Here is a 6652-nt window from a genome sequence, read left to right as displayed (position 1 = left end):
TTGTGATGAAAACAGTTTAGAGAGGCAACCTGAATAACCTAGCCAGTAACTGCAGCTTAGTGTTCAATATAAACATTACATTTTCACATAAAAATAATGTGGGGTATATTATAGATTTGTGTTTAAAACAGATAGATTTTGGCTCTTTTAGAGTTCTTTAACTCCACCAATTATTTCAAAACATTTGTACTTTTTTTCTTTTTTTATTGGTTATTTTATTTATTTACATTTCAAATGTTATCCCCTTCTCAGGTTCTCCTCCACAAGACCCTAGTCCCTCCTCCCTCCCCTGCCTCTGTGAGGGTGCTCCCCTACCTGCTACCTACTCCTGCCTCAGTGCCCTAGGGTTCCCCTATCCTGGGACATCAAGCCTCCACAGAACCAAGGGGTTCCCTCCCAGTGATGCCAGATAAAGTAATCCTCTGCTATATATCCAGGGAGCCATGGGTACCCCCTGTGTACTCTTTGGTCAGTGGTTTAGTCCCTGGGAGCTTTGGGGGGTGGGGATCTGGTTGGTTGGTATTGTTGTTCTTCCTATGAGGTTGCAAACTCCTTCAGCTCCTATAGTTCTTGCCCTAACTTCTCCATTGAAACATTTGTACTTTTTTAATACTAACAATCTTATTATGCTACAAGAATTTCACAATTCTCATTAATTTCAACATTAAATTTTCTGTGTTTTACACACTTAAGCTCTCTCATCACTTTTGAAAAAGCTTAAATGTTTTATGTTCACATGAGTATGTATACACATCTTCTAAGTCTAGTCTTTCTCATAGAACGATGCCATAATGTATCTTTCAGGGAAAAATGTCTATATGAAATAAACCAGGAAGAAACTACTTAGCTATCCAAGTAGGAAACTTTCTAAAAGATGATTCGTAAGACTGCTTTAAACTTTTTTTTAACTACAGCTAAAGGCTTTGAAGATTTCTTTGAAACAACTGAAGAGTGAACTTTAATTCATGTTTTTTAAACAAAGGTTATATGAGACTTACAGCAGCCTTACAAAAGACGAATATCAGCAAGAATTGCACACGACACTCAGAGGGCAACTGACTTTCAAATTTCTCTACAGGTATTATTTCCCATGAATAGGAACAAAGAGCCAAAACAGTTAAAAAAGCATATTCAAATGTGTGCATAAAAAGCCATGGTAAATGAATACTGTTTAGTTTGCTGACATAATTACTTGAATGTAATTTTTATGAGTCGTAGAAATCTCGGCATTTTCAGTGAACCAGATAATTAGACTCTGAATAGAACAGGGTCAGAATAATTAATACATCAAAACTAGATGAACTTTTTCTAATTATTTTTATTTAATCTCTATTATAATTATTGTTATACTCTGCTGAGCATGATTACCTCGTGTTCATAGATTTGAATGCAGTCTTAGAGTTGCATCCTGGGACTCTGTGGAATATTAACAAACCGTGGCCTGGAGAAATTAGAATGGTGTAGTTTCATGATGGAATTCTAAATTGGAATTTCCTATTTTTCTATATAGTTGCACAAAATTTGTGCCATAATTATAAAAATATGAATTTTAAAACAAAAGACTACTTTTCTTTGAAATTACTCTTTTCTGAAGTACAAAAAAATATTTTCTCAGACTTTTTTAAAGGCATATGATCAACTATTCAATTCATGTGAACTTTCCAAAAAGATGGTTTTATTAAATTTTTCATTATTTGAGAGGTTTAAATATCATGATAAGTCTTAATCATAAAAGCAAACGTATCAACAGGCAGTAAAGATCATTACCAACTGTAATTAAAGTATTCAAGTTCAGGTTGAAAAGTAATGGTGTAACTTCATGGTTATGATAAAACTACCTGGCTGTGCCAGGCATTTGAAATAGTGATGAAAATATTATAAATTATAACTGCAGATAATGCCCAGAATGATAAAAGGCTTCCAAGCCTCAAGAACCAAAAACATATAAAGCTATTTAATAAGTTACGCACAGTCAATCCATTTCTGGATAACTGAAATATGTATACTATAATAAGAAGTTGAAATATCTCTATATCAAAAAAATTACCCAATAGAGATTACAGTTCAAGTCATCAACGAGAATAATCAAGGTCATTTTAACTGTCAGCTTGCACAGATTAGGACCATTTAGCTCTCATCTTGGTGTTAACTGATCAGCCTCCCCACCCTTTGAAAGCCCACAAACCCTTAAGCAGAACTGCACCAAGATGGAGTGGGGTGACATTGCAATATCAGACATATTATAAGGAAGAAAGATGTTTATTCTGTTTCTAAATTTTCTAGGGATAAATTTGACTCATACTCAAAGTACAGGTTAACAGACATGGGTTGATATTCTGCTTAACTTTTACAGAACAAAGTTATTTATGGAGATAATTATATTAAGCAAATTATGGAATTCTTAGGAAGATATCATATCATTTTGCTTCTATGTAATTCATAGATTTTACACAGAAACTATATATATATATATATATGTATATATATATATATACATATATATATATATATATATGTTTTAATTGTTTCATTATATAATTGTATTTGTGAAGCTATTCTTCCAGAGATGGGAAGCTCATAAGTTTGGAAGATTCACAGGATGACAAGCTAGCCAAAAGATCAGCTTTGTGAAATTTTACCTCATCTATAACTTGAAACTTGGTCCACATAGTAAGTTGTATAACTCTGGTCCAGACAAGAACCAGAGTCAGACTTTGTATCAAAATCCAACCAAGTAAACACATAATCTATTGCTTTTTGTTTCTAAACATAGAAACAGAGAAATTGATTGGAAATAGGAGAAATACTACATTTGAAGCACTAGGTACAAATACCAACCAGGAAGAACTGATAATCATCAATGACGCTGCAGTTCAATGATGGAGCATTCAAGAGTTCATTGTTTTTCCCAGTACTGAAAGAAAAAAGAAGTGCCATTGAGTAAATTATACCTAAAGGAGAAATACCTCCATAAATTCACCTATTTAAACACTTGGTCCCCAGATTGTAGCCTGATTAGGAAGACTGTAGATGTTCTATCAGTTGGAGCCTTGGTTTCCTGGGAGCAAGTCCTGAGGTTTAATGGCCCACACAACTTCCTCTGGTCTCTGTGCTTTCTGACTCACCAACTAGTGAAGTGAAGCATCTCAGAGGCAAAGCCCAGCCATCTTCCTGCTCCCTGACACCATGCCATCCTCACCATGATGGACCATCTCCTCAAACTGTGCGCTGATATTATCCATTCCTTGGTTACGTTTCTTCCTGTACGGCATCTGGTCACAGCAATGAGATATGCTAATAATAGGAAAGCCTATTCCTTATGTAAGGGAAAGCACTGTTAAGTAAATCCAAAATGAGAAAACTGAGGGAGAATAAAAGAGAGAGAATGAATGATAAGCGATGCTGACAGAAAATATGAGAGAGAAAAGATCTGTACTAGGAATACTAAAGTTAGCTCCAAGGGTAACAAAACCCAAAACCAAAACTAAGGAAAAATCAATAGCAAAGACAGGTGTCCTCTTAGGAATCGAGAATGTATCTAATCATAACAACAATAATGATGTACCATAAAAATAAAATAAAATAATTATGATCTTCAGTTGAATAAAAGCAAATAATTTCAAAGGATTATGAATAAATGGCAACACTACTGTTTAAAAACCAAAGGAAAACAAAACGAGGGCATCATTTAAGAACAAAGATGAAATGGGTTCACCAATTCCTACAAAAAGTGACATAATTTAGAACAAAGCTAAAGCCTCCAATTTCAACTTTAAAGAAAAAAATTACAATCATTCATGTAAAAGGCTAAAAAATTTAAAGTTACAGTCTTCAAGTTTTCTATAATGCAAAGTACCAGATCATTCTGTTACAAATAGATGAGATTTTGATATAATCATATCCGATTCAAGAGCATTTTAATCAAGATTAAATTGATCTATATGCTAGAATAAAATAATAACCCTTATGCTCGGATACAGATGATTCATAATATTAACTATGAAGAGATGCTTTGAAATTTGCACCTACAGGTATTTTTCAGTTGACTAGGTGATTACTATATAAAGATATGGAAAATTCACATAATAGACATTACTCTGATATTTAATTTTACTGGCTTAAAATAAGCATAAATTAACCCGATCCTTTGAAACTCAATGGAAAGGATCCTTCAGAGAAAAGATATGGTAGCCAGAAACGATAGCAGAGCTGCAATATTCAATTGCTTACATGCAGACAAAAACAATTAACTTTATAAATATAGACATGCAAATAGTACAAAGAATATATGACAGAGAGTGTTGTAAGTGGCTCTATCACTGGTAGTAATAAAATGTAAAGGGGGATTATAAATATATGATAAATTTCAAACAAGAAAACATTGGCCAATAATTTATAAAGAATAACTTTGTCTTACATTTTAGCTTATACAAATTTAAGATAAAATACAACAGCAGAGTTTTTAAAAATAAATACTGTAAAGAACAGATTAAAGATAAATGACAAGATCTGCTCAAAATTTGAAACACTCGCAAAATTCAGAATTCATGAAGTGATTCTTTCAGGGTTCTTTCAGAAAACAAAACCTGTAGTGTCTTTTTTCATTAGGATCAGTAAACAGATACACAGCTCAGTTTGTACTAAGGACACAGGTGATTTGCTAGCTGTATCTTAGACATGAGTTATGTGTCAGTCCTGTGTAAACGTGTGCTTTCAAGAGGTTACTGATACTTTATTGAGGGCACAGTCTTTATAAATACTGTATGGTCTCAGCACAGTAGCTTCAAATTTTACTTAAATAATCACATGCAGCACTATCAGCTCCTAAGGCGAGTTACACGTATTTTTCATAGAAGAATAAATTTTAGTGAGGTGTTCAGTTGGTGAATGATACTACTCGTGATGTGTTAAAGCTAGGATTGAACTGAGACCATTTGCAAGCCGGAGTACTAAATCCACTCAGGCAGCTCTCGAGGTTGCTCCACTATAAGCCAACAAATAGCATAGATTTGGATCAGTTTTGCTCTAGTCTGCTTCTCCATGAGTTGGCATGCACTGGATGACAATAAGCACCAAATAAACCATTGTCATATGCCTGAATAGTTGATGACAATACATTTCACAAGAAACTAAGAAAAGAAAAAACAATAAAACAGAGTCAGACCAGTGAGATGGTTTAGGGGCCAAGGGTGCTTGCTGTCAGGCCTGATGATCTGAATTTTATCCCCAGAAATCACATGGTGGAAGAAAAGAACTGACGCCCAAGAGTTATCCTTCTATCTCCACATGCATATACATATAATAAAAGCACACATGCACACAAACACATGCACACACACACTCACACATGCACGCACGCACGCACTAGCATACACACACACACACACACACACACACACAAAAGGGGAGGAAGTGAGATGCACACACACGGGGGGGAGTGAGAAAATCAATCAACTAATTAATAAATAAATGTAAGAGAAAATTTGAAATTAGTGCCAGTGAAAAATTATGGTGTAGTATAGAATGTGGTATAGAAACTGCTAAAATGAAATATTGATTTTAAATGTAGCACCTTTGTCCTTGGAAGAACATGTTAGCTGCCGTGAATAAACTTTTTTGAAAGTGTATTTCTTACTTTGCCTGCTTTTATTTTTCCCATCTTTTTTTCTCATTATATATGAGTTATATTTTAAGAAAATCTCATTTGTACTTTCAAAATATGAAATTTCAAATTTCATCTAAAAGTATTTAAATGTTCTTATATATATTTAAGAGTCCATATGTTTGTCTGCAACATATTTATCTTGAATTCATGGCTTTTTTATTAATATTTTGCCAGGATTCTGTTTTCTTTTAGGCTTCAGATACTAAATGCTCCTCCTGGGAGTCTGTCAGAAAATATTAATTCACAGGGGGTAGGGGAGAAAATGTGACTGGGGGCTTTTTGTTTCCACTCAGAAGCTCTGTCCTTTTGGTTTGTATGTCTGCATCCTCAGTTTCTCTTTAAATAATAAAAAGAAATTTCTGTGAACCTTTTAATGACCTCAGTTAAAAAACATTTTATTTCTGTAGCTTCAAGAGCCACGGGGAACACAGACTTCCAGGAAGGTTGGCTCGGCCCAGAGAATGAGGAAGCAGCTAAGAGCAAATATTAACCAAGCGAAGGCAGCCTGCTGGAGCCAGAGTAGGAGCAGAGGCAAGTTACAGAATGCTTACATTTTATTGTACTAAGAATTCCCCTTTGGCAATGCCCAGGGAAACACATAGACTAGAAGGGGAGAAAATAACCAGATATATGTGCAACTATCATGTGGTGAAACATATGTTGAGTATTGTTTTTGTATTAAAGGCTTGAAGACAGCATGACTGTATCATCTGCATCAGAGTTCTTACTTTATGTAATTGACGTGTAAATCCATGCACGCACTTTACAGTAAAATTAAATAAATGTAACCCTGAATATTAAACAACGTGTATCTTTGTTCTAGAAGAGCTTTGCTCAGTCATTCTCTAGTGTACATACATTATTAGCAAGTGTTCTTGTCATACAATCCATGAGCAGGCTACAAAGATGTATGGCTAAGCTACAAAATTCTCCATAGGGAGGCAGGGATATTTTTTGTTTGTCTATAGTTTAACTTTTAAATGTAGA

The 6652-nt window shown here is 34.3% G+C and overlaps 1 long non-coding RNA gene across 1 annotated transcript in view; it reads left to right on the top strand.

Annotated features, from left to right (window-relative positions):
* The window catches only part of LOC116082346, a 13759-nt gene extending 7398 nt beyond the window's left edge, over window positions 1-6361 (top strand). Inside the window, exon 2 of the long non-coding RNA XR_004115258.1 lies at window positions 6073-6361. This is a non-coding gene — a long non-coding RNA (uncharacterized LOC116082346). The remainder of the gene's footprint in view (window positions 1-6072) is intronic.
* The last annotated feature ends 291 nt before the right edge of the window (window positions 6362-6652 follow it).

This window comes from Mastomys coucha, unplaced genomic scaffold (assembly GCF_008632895.1).
Source record: "Mastomys coucha isolate ucsf_1 unplaced genomic scaffold, UCSF_Mcou_1 pScaffold7, whole genome shotgun sequence".
Taxonomy (NCBI): domain Eukaryota; kingdom Metazoa; phylum Chordata; class Mammalia; order Rodentia; family Muridae; genus Mastomys; species Mastomys coucha.
Note: the sequence above shows the minus strand (reverse complement) of the source record. Positions and strands in the feature narration are given on the sequence as shown.